At 37.2% G+C, this 21,505-nt stretch overlaps 1 protein-coding gene across 2 annotated transcripts in view; it reads left to right on the top strand.

Moving 5' to 3' along the window:
- The window catches only part of Sos (Son of sevenless guanine nucleotide exchange factor), a 669,490-nt gene that overhangs the window by 524,788 nt on the left and 123,197 nt on the right, over nucleotides 1-21,505 (top strand). The window lies entirely within an intron of this gene.

Here is a 21,505-nt window from a genome sequence, read left to right on the forward strand (position 1 = left end):
CATGCAAGGAAATAATTAAGAAAATTTCTGAATTTAGAATGAACTTAATAAATATAAAATTTATGAGGTTAATTTCAAAAAGGAATATATATGGGGGAGAATACAACAGTAGGCATGCAATTTATAGTTGAATCAACAGAGGAACAAAAAGGAAAGGAGTAAAAGAACTTGTTGTAACCAATGGCAACTAAAATGAAAACAAAACAGTGTAAACATTTGGAATGTAAAAGATTAAGACAATACAGACATCAATTGGGGGGTGGGGAGGGATTGAAAATATGTAGTTAAAATTTATGATAAATACATCCCAGAATAGGAAATTAGGCAAGTAATGCATAAAGTAGCAAGAAAATGGTGCTAAAACTTTGAGAGGAAGAAGAAAGGTAGTGTAGGAAGAATATAGTTTCTCGCTATGCATTTGTAAAACTAATGTCTCACGAGAAATAAAAAGAGGGATATAGGAAAGGAAAAAGTAAAGGAATTATATTCATTCTAAATTCGCTAAATTCTTAAATCTTTATTTTATTATTATTATTATTTCCTGGCATGTGCTTTGCATCAGAAACAGAAATTTTATGTTGTCTTTCATGTAATTTTCGAGGCTTGTTTTTTTTTTTTTTTTTTTTTATGGAAATCCCAAACACGAGAGGTATTAGAACCTATAGTACATAGTACTGTGCATACGTTGGGGGTTGAGAAGACGAAAGAAATGTTTGTTGAATGAATTTCTGACCAAACATGAATTTCTGTGGACTGTAATTTTCAGGAAATATGTATGAAGGAAGGTTGTAGCAGAAAACGGCATTTGAATGAATAAACAAGGAAGATTAAAAGTTGGTTCTGTGAGTTTGAAGTTGGACAGTAAGTGGATGTTGGCTGGTTGCGGCACGTGTTTGGACTGTTTTCAAAGAGAGAGCAGGAATTATAGAAGCACAATTCAGAAGAACAGTGCCCATGGAAGTATCTGTATTCTGTAACAGAAACAGAATGTCTATGAGACAGAGAATGGAGAGACTCTGTTAGAGATAGGTTATTAATTAACCTAACTGCTGCCTTCTGAATGGAATCTAAAAGCCTGAGAGAGGTTTTGGGGACACCGCACCAGATGTTGGAACAATATTCCATGGTAGGGTGGATTTGCGATTTGTACAGAGTGTGAACAGCTGTTTGCTCTCGGCATTACAGAAAAGTAATGACGAGAGCAAAAGATAAAACCAAGTTTTTTAGATGCAGAGGAAGCAATATTTGTAATGTGTTTGTGCCAAGAGAGATTAGAAGTCAGGGTAATGCCCAAAAGAGAGATATCATTTTGCCTAGAAATTGGAGTGTCACTAAAGATAAGCATAGGAGCAGAAGAATCCTTTTTGAGAGATATAAGACAAGACTGGGTTTTAGAAGGGTTGAAATCAACTAAGTTGTCTTTGCTCCACTGGAGAATTACCTGAAGATCGGCATGTAAGGAACTGGTAGCATATTTTTAAGAAGTTAAAGCTGATTGAGCAGGGCGAGTTTCTCAAAATGGAAAGTAGAATGCAATGAGCTATCTTCAGCAAAACTCTGGATAGGATTTCCAGTCAATGAGCTATGAGCTATATGCAATTAGCTATCTTCAGCAAAACTATGGATAGGATTTCCAGTCAATGGAAGAAGGTCATTAATATACAAGAGGAAAAGAGTGGGGGAAAGAACTGAATCTTGGGGGACACCAGCATTAGTGGGGAAGTTAGAAGACAGAAAGCCATCTACCATCACCCTCAGTGAGCGATCAGAGAGAAAACTGAATAACCAATTACAAAAGACAGTTGACAAATCATAAGATGGAAGCTTGTTTAGAAGACCTTTATGCCAAACATGATCAAAAGCCTTTGAGATGTAAAGAGCAACTGCTTGTGTTTCATCAAACTTTTCCATTGAATTTGTCCATAAATGGTTAACATGAGCCTTTAAAATCTCTGTTTCTGATGCAAAGCATGCAAGGAAATATTATTATTATTATTAGCTATATGGTGCAAGGAAACCTGAAGCTTATGCTGCACCAGCCAAAAAAAAAAAAAAAAAAATTGATAAAAGAAATAATTAAGAAAATTGCTGAATTTACAATGAATATAATAAATATAAAATTTATGAGGTTAAGCTCAAGAAGGAATACATATGGGGAGGAGATACAACAGGAGGCAAGCGATTTATAGTTGACTCCACAGAGGAACGAAAAGGAAAGGAGTAAAAGAACTCATTGTAACCAATGGCAGGTTATCCCATTTTGCATTCTTGTAATGCCAAACAACATGAAGTTGGGAATAGCTATGAGATAAAGGCTCCATTGGACAAGAGACAATCACCAAGTTGTGATCTGAGTTGCCTAAAGGACCACTCACTTCAACCGTGTACTTAGAAGGGTTGTTTGTGAGAAAAAGATCAAGTGTGTTGACTGTATGGTTAGGATTGTCCGGTATTTCAATACTTGCATTGAAATAGTATCCCACGTTGTGCACATGAATGTTGTCTGGTAGGTAAATGAAAAATCTTTGCAAGGTCATTAGTAATTGCAAAATGCCTCAGCATCTCGACCAGCTGGATCGGTGTGACTAGAAAACGGAAGCTAACTGGAGTTCTGAACATTAAAATCAACAAGAAAAATTATCTCACTGTTAGGAAAGTTGGACTGGAGAAAGTCAACTTGCAAAGAGAGGAAGTCAAAGAGTTCCAAGTGATTAGTGGAGTTGGGAGAACAGTAGAGATAATAAATGAATTTGACAGAAAGGTAGATATTAAGCCAGAGGAGATTCCAAATTATCAAGCCTCTGACGGGGAAAAAAATGACACATGCACCACCTTTGAGGCAAGAGAAGTCATACAGCAAATAATTTAGGCAACTAAGATAAGCATTGGTTGAATCAACCGATAACTGAGATTCTGTCAGAAAAAGTACATGAGGATTGGCAGACTGTATTTGGAAATGGACGTCATTGAGATTAGAACTGAGACCACGTATATTAGTGAAATGAACTAGAAAGTGTTTGGAGATTTAGATCTTTTCACAGATATGTTTGCTCAGTTAGTTTGACAATTCATGGTGTATTCAATAGTAAGAAAACGTGGGTGGGGGTGACATGCTGTATGAAGTAATGAAATTTTTAGATATGGCTTGCACATGGTAAGAATATACCCAGATCCTTGACATAACATGACCTTCACAATGCCGCACCCTGCATACACACTACTCGGACTCCCTCCAGTCACTATCTGGCAACATAGAGGCAGCAAGATTGTACACTAGCTGATCCAGAAGCCTCCTAGAGAGTTACCAATAGACTCAGTCTAGTGTACTAACCAGTGGCCTGCCTGCGAACACCATTTTTGAGCTGTAAGGAAGTTTGGATCTCACCATAGTGTTCAGCATAACCTCAAAAGACATCAGTCATACTGCATGATGGAAGAGATGGGGAATGGTTGACCGGACTTAGCTCTGGAGACTAAACATGGGTTCCACCACTTCAAGCTTCCAATAAGTAAAGGACCACTCACTTCAACCGTGTACTTAGAAGGGTTGTGGTTGTATTGCACACCAGCTGATGAGAGTCATGTACCACCTAGTATTGCCTGATAACACAGAGGGGCAACATTCCTCCATGAGGTGTGGGTGCCACACCTTGACCACTGCTTACGTTGGTTTACCTGGGTGACCACCTGGGTGGTCACCCACAGTGGGTTTACACATGGGGGTTATACCTAGGATTACTAACAGTCCCACCATCGTGAAGTTGCAAGAAGAGTGAGTGTCATCTGAATATCAGTTCCATCAGCATTTTAGACTCCCAGGCTGGCTAAAGAATTATGTGTAAATTTTTTCAAAACTTTTAATTTTATAAATGATGCATTGTGTATATAATTCGTGTGTGTGTGTGTGTGTGTGTGTGTGTGTGTGTGTGTGTGTGTGTGTGTGTGTGTGTGTGTGTGTGTGTGTGTGTGTGTGTGTGATTCCAGTGGTTTTTCAGTTTTAGATCTTTCCTAATTTGGGAAAATAATGCCTCACTGTGTGTAATGTTTTGCTGCCTAGTGACATCATTGTTCCTCCTCTGATAGTGTCAGAGCTTGGACTTAAAAATGACTACTACATTTAAATGTCCACAAGTTGATCTAAAATAACTGATATCCAGGCACTATTATGACCAGTCTCAGAATTATTTATAGCCTCAATTTGCAATTTTTTGCTGAGCAATGAACAAATGTACTGGATCTAAATGAGTAGCCAAGCAGTGTTCGGAAGAAACTTGATTTTAAGACAATTTTTGTTACATGAATAATAAAGCCTCTATGAATGAGCCACATGAGCTGCAGCATTCAAAAGAGCCTAAGCCCAAGCTCTGTCTCTGTCATGGGATAGACAGTATTGTCTCCAAGTAGTAATGGCAGAAAAACAAAAAACAGAGAAATTTTATTTTCTCAAACTATTTCAATACTTGCATTGAAATAGTATCCCATGTTGTGCACATGAATGTTGTATTAGGCCCACATAAATGCATCATTAGGGGTTTTATTATTCATGTAATGAATGTTGCATTTTATGATTTGAAGTTTTCTTGTGAACATTGCTTGGCTGCATGCAAAGCATGCAAGGAAATATTATTATTAGCTATATGGTGCAAGGAAACCTGAAGCTTATGCTGCACCAGCCAAAAAAAAAAAAAAAACATTGATAAAAGAAATAATTAAGAAAATTGCTGAATTTACAATGAATATAATAAATATAAAATTTATGAGGTTAAGCTCAAGAAGGAATATATATGGGTTCACCACAATATATCGGTTCACCACAAGATTACTAATTGAAGTTGCCTTGTGTGGCTCTAAAAGCAGTCAGCAATTAGCTTGACTCAGTGCCTCAGAGTTTTTAATGAATAACAGCTAATTAACAGATTAAAAATGAAAAGTAGCTAATTTCATTTTTAATCAAATAATATCATCTAGCATGAGATGATATTATTTGATTAAAAATGAAATTAGCTACTTTAGGTCAATTCCTGTGAACAGTTATTTCTAAAAGAGCCTAAGCTTTCTCATTGTCACAGGAGGGACAGTATTGTTTGTTTGTTTGTTATTTGGTTTTTAGGTGCATTAGCGACTAAGGCCATATTGCTCCTGGGATATGCGGCGGTCAAAATATACAAAGAAGTCAGATTGGAAGCTTTGGTGTTTTTTACATTTGCTGTATATTATATTTTTGTTTTGAATTTTTTTCAGCTAATCTTGTTTATCTGTTCACTGAGTCCTTTGGCATGACAAATTATGATACATTCTCTGTTATTCTACCTCTTTTGTATTACCATTAGAGCTTAATTTTTGATTTCTGAATGTTGAACAAATTATGTCAATGCCTTGACATAATTTGTTCACTGTGTTAATTTGTTAATTTGTGTTAATTAGAATATGAATGGTTGGCTACCTCTGTAATACAAGAGTGAGCTTGTATTCAGTTCTTTCTTCATTTTTTTCTGCTTAGTTCTTTTTTCTTTACTTCTAGTGAATGAATAGCACATTTAGAAGTAGAACTGGGTTATCCACTTCTATTTATAGTTTAAATTTTATATTGGGGTATAGGTTGTTGAAAATGTAGACCCAATGTAAATGTCCTTGACGATGCAACCATAAAATAAAAATATCGTCCACCTATTGTAATCATACCTGTATTTTGGAGACAGGACGGCGTCTTAAGGACCATCTGGGGGAACATTCAAGAGTGATATGGACCGCAGAACTCAATAAATCCACCATTGCCGAGCACTACGAGATTACGAGAAATCTTTGGCAGAAGATGCTAATCTTTGGCAGAAGATGCTAAGAAAAACAGCAAGGATTTCTTTACTTATATAAACTCTAAAAGGAAGGGGATGAATCTGATTGGTCCACTTGACATCCATGGTTTGACTGTTGATGATCCTGCTCAGGTAGCAAACAAACTGAATGAGTTGCTACAATGGATAAAAGGATGGTTAAGTAGGAGAAGACAGAGGGTGGTAATCAGTGGGTGCTGCTCTTCGTGGACTAATGTTATTAGTGGAGTCCCACAGGGTTCGGTGTTAGGTCCACTGTTGTTTTGTATATTTATTAATGATATTGATGAAGGTATATCGGGCTTAATGTCAAAGTTTGCAGATGATACAAAGGTTGGCAGGGTTGTTAATGACAGTAATGGCAGTGTGCTACTGCAACAGGATCTAGATAATTTGGGCAGATGGGCTAAGAAGTGGCAACTGAAGTTTAACCTTGACAAATGCAAAGTACTGCATATGGATAGAAGTAACCCCAGAGAAGCGTTACACTTAAGGTGGTAGAAAATGAAAAAGACCTGGGAGTAATTGTGCAGTTAGATATGAAGTTTTCTGAGCAATGCAGACAGGCTGCTAGGGCAGGTCATGGGGTTTTGTCAATGATATATAGGAATTTTGCTAGCAGGGAGAAGGAGGTGATTGTCCCTCTGTATAAGACAATAGTCAGGCCACGCCTTGAGTACCGTACAGGTCTGGAGGCCTCATTTTAGGAAGTATATAGATTTACTTGAGCGTGTACAGAGAAGGGCAACAAGATTGGTGAGGGGAATGAAGGGATCCTCTTACCAAGAGAGGCTTAAGTTCTGCAAATTGCAGTGGCTGGAGACTAGGCACCTGCACGGTGATCTGATGAGGTGTATAAAGCCGTGAATGGGTTGAGCATGCTGAATTCTGATGGGATCCTTCCAGTTGTTCAGATTACGAACCTAAGGGGGCACAAATTCAAATTAAGAAAAGACAGATGTAGAATAGATGTGCGGAAATTTGCTTTTAGCCAGCGGGTGGTTAATTGCTGGAACAAACTTCCATCTGTCGTAGAAGTTGACAGGTTAAATAAATTTAAGGAGGAACTGGACAGGCATTTGGAGGGAATGGTGTGATTTTTTTTTTTTTTTTTTTGGCTGATGCTGCATAAGCTCATACACTTGCTTTCTTGCATCACATGCCACCACTACTACTATTTAGCCAGGTGGGAAGGAGCAGCAGTGCCTAGCACACACACTTCTTGATTAGACCGAGGTTCGAGCCCATCACCACCAAATACGGAGGAAGCGGAAAGGTCAGGGAATGACCACCGCATATCCCGGAGCAATGTGGCCTTAGTTGCTAATGCTCCTAAAAACCAAATAACAAACAAACACTACTACTATTGGGAAAAGCAACACCAGATCTCCCCCGACAATGCTGTCATCCTTGACCGGGTACATAGATTCTGGGACCGCAAGTGGCTGGAAAGTCTGTGGATTGGATCCTCTGGCAACAATAGCATGAACAGAGACAGGGAAGTTAGGCTTCACCTCCCTCTCCCCATTTTTTTGAGGCAGTGGTTTTTGCCAGAGATAAACGTTTTAGTTTTCCATGCCCCCAGACCACTTCCGGTTCTGGTACACGTGAAAGAAATACCGAGTATGCGCCTGGTCATCCACGTGTGCCGTGAACCTGGTATTTAAGAATGTGTCGCTTAAGTTTCATTATTGCTGAGGAAGGAGGCAGACACCTCCGAAAGCTTCAATAGTGTTTTTATCGCTTTTAAGTTTATATTTTAATGCATTTTGACTTATTTACTTATTTTATTTTATTTTTGTTTTAAACTAGTTTTTTGAAAATAATCAATTTTTGTAAATATTATTTTACAGTCTTTTGTATTGTTTTATTTTATTTTATTATTAAATCAGTTTTAAACGGTTGCCGTATCTGTTTAAATTTGTGGCATGTATTTTCAGTTTTAAAAATTCTAACCACAGCACCTAGCCCTCTAGATTCACATGAAAATATTGGCAAGAAGAGAAGCAAAACCAGGTTTCCCATTATTAGGCCTCTACATTGGGAATAAGATTGAAATCAATGTGGTTTGCCTTTTTTGTAAAGCTTATAAGGTTAATGATTTCTTTCTTTGGAGAGGTTAAGGGAAACCTGTAAGGAAACTAATAATAAGATTTGTTGCCCTAATCATAGTGTTAGCAAAGTAATACAAGAAGTAAGCTTATGCAGCATTAGATGGCAGAAAAACTCTCTGCTCACTTCATTTGTCCATTCCTTTTTTTAATTTAATCAGGCTACATCTGCAATTTTAGGTGGATGTTTATTCCAACAACCAATTAATCTCTGGCTGGAAGGAAATCTCTGCACACCATAATATTATTGGATTGCAAGAAGATATTTCACTGCAGTAGTTGAAATCAAATGAAATTGGTATGCATTATAGTGTTTGATTTTTGTTTGAACCAAAATCATGGGGGATCATTTTTCTCCCACTGAAGACTGAGTGCTCAACACTTAAGACGTGCTTATGTCCACTTTTGAGTAAAATGCCATTATCCATGGTTCTGCCCAGTTGCAAATATCTTTTTAAATTGTATAGCATTACTAAAAATAGGTGAATCTGCTTCACTTAAAAATGTGAGACACCACTGAGATGGCTGTTATGAAGTTACTGGCTTCTCATCATATGGTGCTTAGCTGCTCTTAGCAAGCATATGCCAAACTGTGAATGATGTATTTTGTGTAAGTGAACAGCCACATAGTATGAAAGTAAAACTTATATTTAGATATGTACGAAGGGGTATCAAAAAGTTTGTACCCTTACCTAGAAATAATAGCCCTAGAAAGGTGTAACTTCACAGGAACTTTAATCCTTTTCTATGTACTCTCCATGTATAGTAACACATTTCTCCCACCTGTGGATCAGTTGTTCAATGACTTGATCATAAAGTCTGCACTTTTTGGCTGAAATCATAATTCCATTTTATTGTTGACTTCCCGAGACAAATCAAAGCAGCACCCACACAATGGTTTTATTCTCTTCTCAAAACAAGAAGTCTGATGGTGCTAGGTCAGGAGAAGAGGGTGGGTGCTGCAGTAGCACAAATTCAACAGTTGGCAAGAACAATGCATTTGACATTGCTTCTGCAAAGATGTCAGCAATCTTGAAACCCATCATGCGGAGACCTTAGACATGTGCAGATGGCCATGTAAACTGCTGTGGACAGACTTATAGCTAATTGCCACACATCTGTCACTCAGCACCAGCTGCTCAACCTTTGCAACCGTCTCACTGTCTGTGGACTTTGATGGCATTCCTTCTCTTGGTTCACCAAAGACACTTGTATGACTGCACTGGAACTCCCACTTACACTTTTTTACAGTGTCATAGGATGGACAATTCTGCCTATGCATGTAACTGTTTCTTGGCATAAGAAACATAATGAAAAGAATTGCAACAAATTGTTTTTGAAAAACAAAAAGATTGTACTTCCTTTCTTCAACGTGCATTGTATCCATTAACACAAAATCAAGGAAATTCCTCTATTGGAAAATGCACAAAACTCCCGAATAAGAGGAACTTCTCTTCCACCTCATCTGCATGAAAGACCACTACAAAGTCCATATGTTACAGTATGATGTGGATTCACAGCAGAGTTTATAATCGGGCTATAATCGTTTTTATAATCGTTTTTCTTTGAAGAGTCTACACCTCATGGGACCCGTAAGGTATACAGTAACTAGTGCACGGTACTGCGCTCTTCTAAGAGATCACATTATTCCTGCCCTACAAGAAAGGCAATGCTTGGAGACCAGTGTTCATGCAAGATGGCGCCCCTCCCCACGTTGGTCGACAAGTGAAGGAACTGCTCTGTTCAACTTTTGGAAATGATCGCATCATTTCTAGAGACTTTCCACAGTTCTGGCCAGCCCGATCAGCAGATCTCAATCCCTGTGATTTCTGGCTATGGGGATACCTGAAAGACGGAGTTTACCGTGGCAGCATACAGACACTTTTCGATTTGAAAGCAAGAATTAAACAGCATGTAGCCAACATCCCCAATGAGGTGCTACACAAAACTGTGTCACATGCAGTCCTCAGTTTTCAAAATGTCATCTCAAGTGAATGAAAGCACATAGAACAATATATGTAGATTTCTAAGTTCTGATATTAAAATCTAATCCTAAGTTAAGTATTCCATCTCATTGTTTACAGTGCCAACTTCTCCCCTGGTGGTGGAAATTTTAACTATTTTTTTTTCTTCTACAAATCGCTTCCCCATATCCTAAATGACATACTCACCGATTTTCACAGCACTATCTCTAACTGTTTTGCACTACCTCTGGCGGGTGCGAGATTTTCGGTGGTAATTACACTGGTACAGGATGACAGTTGACCCAGGCCCGGTGCTAGGGATGGGCACCAGGCAGCAGCTGCCCATGCGTTGGCTGCACTCTGGTGGCATAGTAGCCTGACACAAACAAAACAACACACATACACTTTGACTTTTTCAGGCCCATTATGCAGTGTTTCTGCACCATAATAAAATACAAAGGTGGAGATGGGCTAATGCCTAGGAGCCACCCCGATATAAGAACACACACACACACACACACACACACACACACACACACACACACACACACACACACACACACACACACACACTACCTTGATTACCATTATATAGAATGGAGATATATATATATATATATATATATATGAATGATAATATCTATAACTGTGTATAATATTGTGTATAAATTGTTTATATATCATGAGAATGTACATAAAATTGTGTGTGTGTAAATAAATGGAAAAAAAAAAATGGAATAACAGTTTTGACACACACTAGGGTCTCCTGAATAGGGAAACTTATTTTATAGCCACCTGTATATGTGTGTGTTAAGATATGATATGAATTAGGTGCCGTTACAAGGTTTTGCCTCAGGCACCACAAACACTAGTGACAGCCCTGTGTAGAGGCCAATGAATGGGACCTGAATGACTAATTCATCAGCACTTGGAAGTGCTGATCCAGGCATGCCGTCACTTCTCAGTGCTAATGAGGTGAAGTGTCATCTTGATGGGTGGACAGTCATCCATTAGGTCATCAGTGCTGATCTGTGGTATCAGAAAATTCTTAAACATATTGAGATAAACAACCCTGGTTATAATTTTTTCATTAAAAAAAAAAAAAAAAGGCTGTGAACATTTTCTGAACTCAAAGCTCAGAGCACATTGACTTTTGGTCTGTCAAAAACATGTCAAAATAAGCACTCACCTATTTTTACTCTGTCCCAAACATGAACTTTTTTTTTTTTTTTTTTTTTTTTTGTGTATGTTGATATAGCCACTAACATTAAATGTGGATTCATATGCTGGATTCATTGTGAACATGATATGCTCCAGCAGGTCATTTTCATCAACATGCCTTGACCACATTTCCACACAGAAATTGGTACATTTCATTTTGTCTTCATTTGTGATTGCTTGTACCACTTTATAGTGCTAAAACTTCATTCGCAAATGTTTCCGTAGTACTTTTTAAACAGTTGGTTGTGGTAGACCCACTTTCTCAACTTTCTAAGGAAAGTACATCTTGTTTTCTCCACTGTTTCATTATTAACCTTTGAACTGCCCTGATTCCTTTGCATGAGTCACATATCCCTTATTTATAAAATTTCTTATTCTTATTATTACTAACCATATAGTGCAAGGAAGCCTGCGGCTTATGCTGCACCAGCTAAAATAAATTTCTGAGTTACCCTGAGAGAGAGAGAAAGTAGAAAGGAATCACCAAGAAAGATAAGAATAATGATATCCAGCTCAGGACCCTGGGTGTGCCAAACCCATACTCACCAGATGTGAGCCCCTTCTGTGTATTCAGAGAAGCACTCATCATCCTATTGCTTAAGGCCTAGAGCAGAAATGGGGGAACCCCTGATGCCGTCAGACAACTAACACACTTGTGCTTACCTCTATGCATCCCAAAGTAATGAAGAATTCTATTAACTGCCAACTCGTAAACTATCTCAAAACCTTCCATCTGATCCACAATTGCCAAATGGATTCCATTAGTATCAGTACACTACTAATATACTGACTTATATTATCTATCTATGAATAAATTCAATGGAAAAGTTTGGTGAAACTCAAGCAGTTGCTTTTGACATTTCTAGTGTTTGGCATAAAGGCCTAAATAAGCTCCCATCTTGTGGATTACTGACTTTTTTGCAATTGGGTATACAGTTCTCTCTCTGACCACCCTCAGCAGGCGATTGTAGATATCTCCCACTCTTTTACACTTATATATTAATAATCTTTTTCCACTGACCACAGATCCTATCCATAGTTTTGCTGATTACAATACAATGCATTCTACCTCCAGTTTGAGAAACCTTAGCCTTCACAAACAGCTTCAGCTTCTCAAGTATCCACCTTAAATATTGATCTCCAGGTAATTCTCCAATAGGAAAATTAAACTTGTGCTTAAGGCCAAGAATTTAACAAAAACTCTTCTCCATAATGAATTTAACTTGAATGCACATTTTAAAGAGAAGATAGCTACAAGATATGGCTCTAACAGTGTAAAAGGTTTTATGTTACAAGAAGAAGAAATCATCGCCAATAAAAGAAGTCTCAACCGTAGTTATAACAATACAAGTGAGCTCAAGTCTTCCTGCCTTTGATATCAACAAAGGCAACTTAACCTTTGTACTACTTTACTTGGATTTGAGAATCACAAATCCAAGTAAAAGTAGTAGGTACATGAACACAGAGAAGATGCAGGTACCAAATAAATTAGAAACATCACTAATGATCTCTTACAAATCCCTGATAGTATTGGTATTAGTATTAATAATGGCCATATGGTGCAAGGAAGCATAAGGCTTATGCTGTATCCCAAAAAAAAAAAAAAAAAGAATGTCAACCTTACATATAGAGAAAGGTGTGGCCTTCCTCAAGAAAAACCAAATCTGTATCATTAAAAAAATTAATACCCAAAGCCAGAAAAGAGTCTTGCAATACCAAGAACTTGTCATCTCCAGGTTTTTGGTAGTACAAGATGTTGTTCCAGCCGCAGAAGTCAGCAACATCCCCATGTATAAACTACACATAATGAAAATTGCAACATCTGGGCAGAAGGCAGTAGCATTAAAAAATTGAAAGAAAATAGAAATAAAGGCAAAACATTATAACTAACAATAAGACACTAGAATAAATAATTGGCTCCTGGTTGTGACTCAAGCGTTTAGGGCATAAGCCTCAAGCTATGAAGGAGTCTAGACTATGTATAAATATAGTGCAAATGCATCAAGAATACATAGCTGTATCTGAATAAATCAGATTATTAATAAAACGGCATCGTTTTAAGTTATATCTCATATTGTGAATACCTTCACAACGAGTTGCCATGATATTGCACTACTTCGAATAAGTAACGCTTCACCTAAGGAGAAGACTAATGTTACTTATTCTCAGATGGATACCACCACCCAGACAGCACCGTTTCAGGGCTATTTGGCCCTTCTTCGGTGGGTGGGTAGGTACCCGAGTGATGCAATGATGGCAAAACAGTTATGAAGTATAACTCCACAATATGAGAGATGTCTGATGGTGTATCATGTATTTAGACTCAAGCGTTTAGGGCATAAGCCTCAAGCTATGAAGGAGTCTAGACTATGTATAAATATAGTGCAAATGCATCAAGAATACATAGCTGTATCTGAATAAATCAGATTATTAATAAAACGGCATCGTTTTAAGTTATATCTCATATTGTGAATACCTTCACAACGAGTTGCCATGATATTGCACTACTTCGAATAAGTAACGCTTCACCTAAGGAGAAGACTAATGTTACTTATTCTCAGATGGATACCACCACCCAGACAGCACCGTTTCAGGGCTATTTGGCCCTTCTTCGGTGGGTGGGTAGGTACCCGAGTGATGCAATGATGGCAAAACAGTTATGAAGTATAACTCCACAATATGAGAGATGCCTGATGGTGTATCATGTATTTAGACTCAAGCGTTTAGGGCATAAGCCTCAAGCTATGAAGGAGTCTAGACTATGTATAAATATAGTGCAAATGCATCAAGAATACATAGCTGTATCTGAATAAATCAGATTATTAATAAAACGGCATCGTTTTAAGTTATATCTCATATTGTGAATACCTTCACAACGAGTTGCCATGATATTGCACTACTTCGAATAAGTAACGCTTCACCTAAGGAGAAGACTAATGTTACTTATTCTCAGATGGACAGAAGAAGGGCCAAATAGCCCTGAAACGGTGCTGTCTGGGTGGTGGTATCCATCTGAGAATAAGTAACATTAGTCTTCTCCTTAGGTGAAGCGTTACTTATTCGAAGTAGTGCAATATCATGGCAACTCGTTGTGAAGGTATTCACAATATGAGATATAACTTAAAACGATGCCGTTTTATTAATAATCTGATTTATTCAGATACAGCTATGTATTCTTGATGCATTTGCACTATATTTATACATAGTCTAGACTCCTTCATAGCTTGAGGCTTATGCCCTAAACGCTTGAGTCTAAATACATGATACACCATCAGGCATCTCTCATATTGTGGAGTTATACTTCATAACTGTTTTGCCATCATTGCATCACTCGGGTACCTACCCACCCACCGAAGAAGGGCCAAATAGCCCTGAAACGGTGCTGTCTGGGTGGTGGTATCCATCTGAGAATAAGTAACATTAGTCTTCTCCTTAGGTGAAGCGTTACTTATTCGAAGTAGTGCAATATCATGGCAACTCGTTGTGAAGGTATTCACAATATGAGATATAACTTAAAACGATGCCGTTTTATTAATAATCTGATTTATTCAGATACAGCTATGTATTCTTGATGCATTTGCACTATATTTATACATAGTCTAGACTCCTGGTTGTGATTAATTCATGAGTTTCAGTACATTCATGTTATTGATGTTAGCTCTGCCTTACTTTAAATGGTAGGATAGTGGATATTTTAAACCATGTAGAGTTTTTGTTATATATAATTGAATTAACTAATATAAATACAGTTAGGATTTATGTAATGTAGTGCCAAGCTGATGAAAAAGGTGAGAAGTAAGGTAGAATCTCAGTTATCCAAAAAAAATTAAATAAATAAATAGTTGTGACTGAGGGTGTTTTTGATAGTCAGTTTTTTTTTTTTTTTTTTTTTTTTTTTTTCAAATAATTTATTATCTCAGAAATTGACTAATCAAAATACCTGTCTACATATATAACACTCTATCTACTTACAAGGCCTGTTCAATAAAGAATGATCATAATTTTTCATGAAAAACCATACTGCTTGCTATTTCTAGCTGAGGTGCAGAATTCAAGACCAAATCAAGCTGCATCACATAGCAATTGCACAATTGGCTCATGCACACAGTGTGACCTTGGCGGTCAGTCAAGTTGATGCCTGTTAAGTTTTTTTTGCCTACTAACAATGGACATGACATGACATGCAAGGAAGGAAAAGTATGCTGCTCTCAAATTTTGTTTCCATCTCATGAAAACATCAGCTGAAGCATATGAAATGTTAAAAGAGGCTTATGTTAAGTTTACGCTTCCATATAACACAGCTCGTAGGTGGCTTAGAATGTTTAAAGATGGATGCAGTTCAATGACAAAAGTTGGCAGTCCTGGAGCTCCAACCATTGTAGTCACCACAGAAACCATAAACATAACTTCTGTAATCATGAGAGAAGATTGTCATATAACAATAAGGCAACTGGCAGAGATATTGCGAATATCAGTATGAAACACACACACATGGTATCGGTATTTTCCATGGCACTTGTATGTGCAAGCTGGGTTCCAAGACTGCTTACACTCAAGCTACAGCAAGTCGCATGGAGGTTTGTCAGGAGCTGCAAGGGATGGTTATTGAAGGTGGTGAGGTTCTGCACAAGGTGATAACTGCAGATGAGACATGGCTTCATCATTTCAACCCAGAGAGCAACTAACAAAGCTCTATTTGGGAGTCTGTGTCATTGCAATACCGAAAAAAAAAAACAAAGGTTGTGGCTTATACAGCAAAGGTTATGGTTATTTCTTTTTTTGACATTCAAGGATTGGTTTACCAGCACGTTCTACCACCTAATACAACTGTAATGGGACTTAACTATAGAACTGTACCACACACTTTGCAGGATCACAATCATTTCAAATGACCACAACTGCATGCAGTTGGGTGGATGCTTGCAAATTATAGTGTCTTGAGACTAGGCACCTGCGAGGTGATCTGATTGCGGTGTATGAAGCCTCTAATCGTTTGAGCATGCCCAATGCTGATGGGATTCTTCCTCTTGCTCAGAATAATCGCCTGAGAGAGCATAAATTCAAATTGAGGAAAGACAGTTGTAGGATAGATGTGCGGAAGTTTGCCTTTAGCCAGTGGGTGGTTGATTGCTGGAACACACTTCCATCTGCCGTTGTAGAAATTGATAGCTTAAACAGATTCAAGGCAGAACTAGACAAACATTTGGAGCGAGTGGGTGGGTGAAATGAGAAGGGTGTGTATGCATGGTTTTTTTTTTTTTTTGCTGATGCTATATAAGCTTGCTTTCTTGCTAATGTTATTATTTGACAATGCAAGACCTCACATTGCTCATACTGTCATCAAGTACTTAGCCAGCATTAAATGTCAGATATGTTCCTCATCCCTCCTACAGCTGACCTCACACCCTGTGATATTTTTTATTATATATTTTTTTTTATTTCCAAAATTAAAGGAACTACTAGGAAAATGTTTCCAGTAGTCAGAAGAAGTTGTAAAGGCATCAGAAGCAATTTTGAAATGCATGTCAAAAAATGGCTTCCACCATGCTTTTGAACACTAGCAGAAACGCTGGAGTAAGTGCATTTCATCAAATGGCAACTACTTTGAAAAGAACCGTCAAAATATGGATAGTCAGTTTTAAATTAATAATCTTAATTAATAATTAATAATAATAAGGTATATTGTGAAATAAAATAAAAAAAATTATGATCATTATTTATTGAACAGCCCTCGTATAAAAGGAAAGCAGCAAAAAAAAAAAAAAATTACTGAGAGGAAAAGTACTGTACCTGCTTATGGTATTTAAAAATTATTGCTAGTGTTCTGGTGCTTGGTCATAGATGTTATTGGGTCTTCCCCCCCAGTGTGCATTTTCATTAAACATGAAAATTTGTTCTTATTTAATTCTTGTGATATGGTCCATTTAGTAGTATCAGATAGGTAACAAATACATCACTTGCTGTTGGATTCTATGGTATATATTCATCCCAATGCTGCACCCCCTTGTTTCATGTCCAGTTCTTGTGATTTGATTAGTCTGATTTGAGTTTGTCTCTAATTTTGGGAATTTCTGTTAAAATATACAAAGAATTCAGTTTTTTAGTATCAGTAATGACAACTGATGCAAAAAGCAGGCTTATACAGCATCAGTCAAAAAAAAAAAAAAATCCATTATATCTGTTCATCCCCTGTTTATATAATTATTCTTGGAATTTGTTCAAACTATCCACTTCCACAACAATGAATAGAGGCTTGTTCCAGCAATCAATGAACCATTATTTGAAGGCAAACAAGAGTCTGAGCAAGAGGAAGAATCCCATCAGAATTGTTATGGTCAAGCCATTCAAAGCCTTAAATGCCTCTCAGATCATCTCACAGGTTCCTAGTGTCCATGCACAGCAATTTGCAGAACTGAAGCTCTTTCTTAGTAAGAGCACCACTTTTGTCCCTGCACCAGTTTCATTACCCTTCTTTGTACCTGTTTCATCAGCTCTAAATCTATCCTAAAATGAGGCCTCTAGACCTGTGGGCAGTACTTAAGATGTGGCCTGCCCATAGCCTTATACAAAGGGATAATCACTTCCTAATCCCAACTACCAAATTCTTGTATATCATTGACAAAACCACATGAGCTGACCTGCCTGTTTGCACTTCCAGAGAACTTCATATCTGACTGCACAGTTACTCCCTAATCCTTTTCATTTTCCGTTAGCCTGAGTGTAGTTCCACACAGTCAGTATTTTGTTTCTCAGCTCATTAGCCTAATTTTTCTAGCTCTTGTTGGAGCAGCATACCTTTTTTATTGTCATTAACACCAACCTTTGTATCATCTGCAAACTTAGATTTTATACCTTCATCAATGTCATTAATAAATGCAGAAAATAACAATGGCCCAGCACCAAATTCTGAGGGACTCTACTAATAACATCAGTACATGAAGAGCAGTGTCCATTGATAACTGCTCTGTCTTCTGCTGCTTAACCATCCCTTTATCCATACCAGTAACTCATCCTTAACGCCATACTGCTCCAATTTGTAAGCAGTCTTTCATGAGCAACAGTATCAAAAGCTTTCCTGAAATCCAAGTGTATGATATCAAAACAATTTTTTGCATTCAGTTCCTTTGTCACTGCATTATAGTATCCAGTCAGATTGGTCAGACAAGATCTCCCCTTAACGAACCCATGCTGACTGAAGTATAACTGCACTCTTGTCCCGAACAGTCCAGCATTACTTCTTTAACCAGTGATGCCAATAGTTTCACCGGAAGAAAAGTTAATCTAACAGGTCTAATTACTCTTGTCACCCATTGATTCCTCTTTATGAACCGGGGATACATTTACACATCTGCAGTCCATAGTGACCTCCCTTGAATCCAAACATGCTCTCATAATTATGGCTAAGGGTTTACTTGATTGCTTCCTTTGATGCTTCCCTTAATATAATTGGATATATCCATCCACCTTAGGTGCTTTTTTTGTGTTTAACTGCAACAATTTCTCTTCCACTTTCCTCTCCATTATTACAAATTCATCTGACATCCATTTAGGTCTAAGCCTTGAACAGTATTTCTTAGTTAGTCTGAAAAGCCTAGCAGCTTCTATTATTTTCCTGAATGATTCCCAATTTGAATTTGTTGTTGGTAACAACATTAGTTGGTCTATGGAATTTTAAAACTGGCTGAGACCAATGTAGTGTCCTTTATGAAAGCAAAAACCTTTCCCTTTATCTTTGATGGTAGTTATGTCTTTATAAGTAAATTCCACATCAATACACTGTGATCACTGCCACCTAGTGGTTCTATTATCTACAGATTCTTAATGTATAGAGAATCAATGCTTATAATCAGATCAAGAGTATTGCTCTCTCTCTCTCTCTTGTCACCTCTCAAACATGCTGCTATAGAAGACATCATCTAGTAAATCCACAACAGCCTTGCTAGTTGTGTGAGTGACCAACCCATAAGTTCCAGTCAATATCTGAGAAGTTAAAATTCTCTCTAATCCTGTAACACACTCCTACTAATTTTTGTTTTCCTGGGCTTAAGTCACTCTGTACTGCCTCAGCATTGCACTGGCCACTATATCAATTTGATACACTGCCTTTGATTTTATGTGATTCTTAACTAAGAGCATAACCACTCTCCCCTCTTGTCCTGTCAGAGCCAGCGCTAGCATTTGTGGTGCCTGAAGCAAATCATTGTAAAGGCACCTAATTTGTATCATATCTTAACACACACACACACACACACACACACACACACACACACACACGCACACACACACACACACACACACACACACACACACACACACACACACACACACACACACACACACACACACACACAGAGTAGCGCATCTAGCAGTGCCACCTAAAATGTGTGCTTCACTTGCACATCCCTAGTGCCGCCCCTCTGTCCTTTCTGTGCACATTATACTCCCCATATTCAAATTCTGCATCTGTTATATCTGAATGACACCATATCTCTGACAATGTTTGCATTTGATGACATTATGAAGATGTCAGAGATGTGGTGTCACTCAGATATTTTTTACTGAGTTCATCAAACTGCACAGAGAAAAAAGTCCTGTTAAATAAAAAGATAAAGAACAGGTCATATCAAAAATAGCCTAAGAAGTTTGATATGTTTCTGAGTAAAGCCGAGCCAAACTGGGCTAGGTAGATTATCTATGCTATTTCCAAATAACACCAACTACATCAATGTATAGAAACTTTTCTGAGAAACAAAACATTTAGAAAATTGTGTACTACACTTATGTAGTAGACAACTTGTTTACTACATAAGTGTAGTATCTTAAATTATAAGATACTACAATATCTTAAATTATAAGAGAAAACCTCATACCTTTATTGTAAGACTGTAATTCTCTCAACTGTCAATTGCATATAAATGTATTCTTATGTGAATTAGCGTACCATGTTAATTAAATCAATTTATGATTTTTGAAAAGCAACATATTAAAATCATTATGTATTCAATACTCATATCCAACCTACCGCATCAAGAAGATTTGTGAAAAGTCGACAGCCATCAATCCCCCCTAAACCAACCAATAACGCATGCTAATATGAGAATTGAAATCATCTTGATAATCCTGACACTACAAAATAAATATACATCAATTTACAGATAATATAAACTTTAAAATTGTCTAAAACTTCCTTTAAGGGACTAACTTATTGGGATCATTTCCATGTTCACAAGAAGTCAAAAGTGGATCACGAATGATATCCCCCTTGTTTTATACAAACTTTTCTGTAACCTAGCATGAGATTATTTATGCTGACCAGTGTATGAACTACTGTTTATACATTCGCGTTAGAGTCCACAAAACCAAGATATTAAGGTCTATGTACATTAATAGAGTTGGGATTTGATTTAATTTAATTTCCAACGTTTCTGCAATTAATAACTTAAAGTATTCCTGCTGAGAATTCAGGACCTTCAACTCATCAAAAAGGAACACGTGCCCATCATTAATAGCATGAAATGCTAGTTCTGAGGTACCTGTCCTACCTGCCCTAACAGATGCTGCATGCTGTTGTATCCTCATTGAAAGTGGATTCTTGGTCAAGCCAATATAGGCTGAATTGCACCTGCCACAAGGAATATTGTAAACAATACTATGTGCTTCCATAGGGTATCAACCCGTCTGCACTTCAGAACAACTTGCAGTTTACTCATGGGTTGTGGAACTATTTTAAATTCAGTGTTCTTAAAAATGTTAATGAATTGTCTGTACCGATGCTGTATATAAGGAACTTTAATAAAATATCTCTGATCTGATCTATTATTTGTTGTACCTGTGTCCATTTTATATTTTGCCTGTTGACTAATTTTCATGATGGTACCCAATGTGTACCACCTATTTAAAAATCTTTTTGTAAGTTCCATAAGTTCATCTAACAAGCATTCTTGAGTAGAACTGTATCTATATGCATTGTAAAATTGGTTAAAAATAATGCTATGTTTATATTTAAAGCAATGGTAGCTGGTACAGTGTAGGAATTTTCCGGTATTCATTGGTTTTCTTTAAATTTTAAATTGTATGTTCTCGTTAACCCTGGTTATAGTAAAATTTAGAAAATTCATAGCTTTTTTTCTGCAGGATTTCCTTTTCTAAAGTTAACTTAATAAAATATATACCAGACTTAAGTTAACTTTAGAAAAGGAAAAATATTGGGCTTTATTGCTCTTTCATTTTTGATTAATAAGAACAGTATGCAGGTTCAGCAGTGTTAGTTATCAGTCTGTTTTTCAGAATTACTTGTTTAATAGCAGTTTAGTTTTTATGGCAAAATAACACTGAAATTGAATTTGATTTGTTTGTCCCATTTTCATTAAATATGTAT

The sequence above is a fragment of the Mastigoproctus giganteus genome, chromosome 6, assembly GCF_048544385.1.
Source record: "Mastigoproctus giganteus isolate SK-2022 chromosome 6, ASM4854438v1, whole genome shotgun sequence".
Classification (NCBI taxonomy): Eukaryota; Metazoa; Arthropoda; class Arachnida; order Uropygi; family Thelyphonidae; genus Mastigoproctus; species Mastigoproctus giganteus.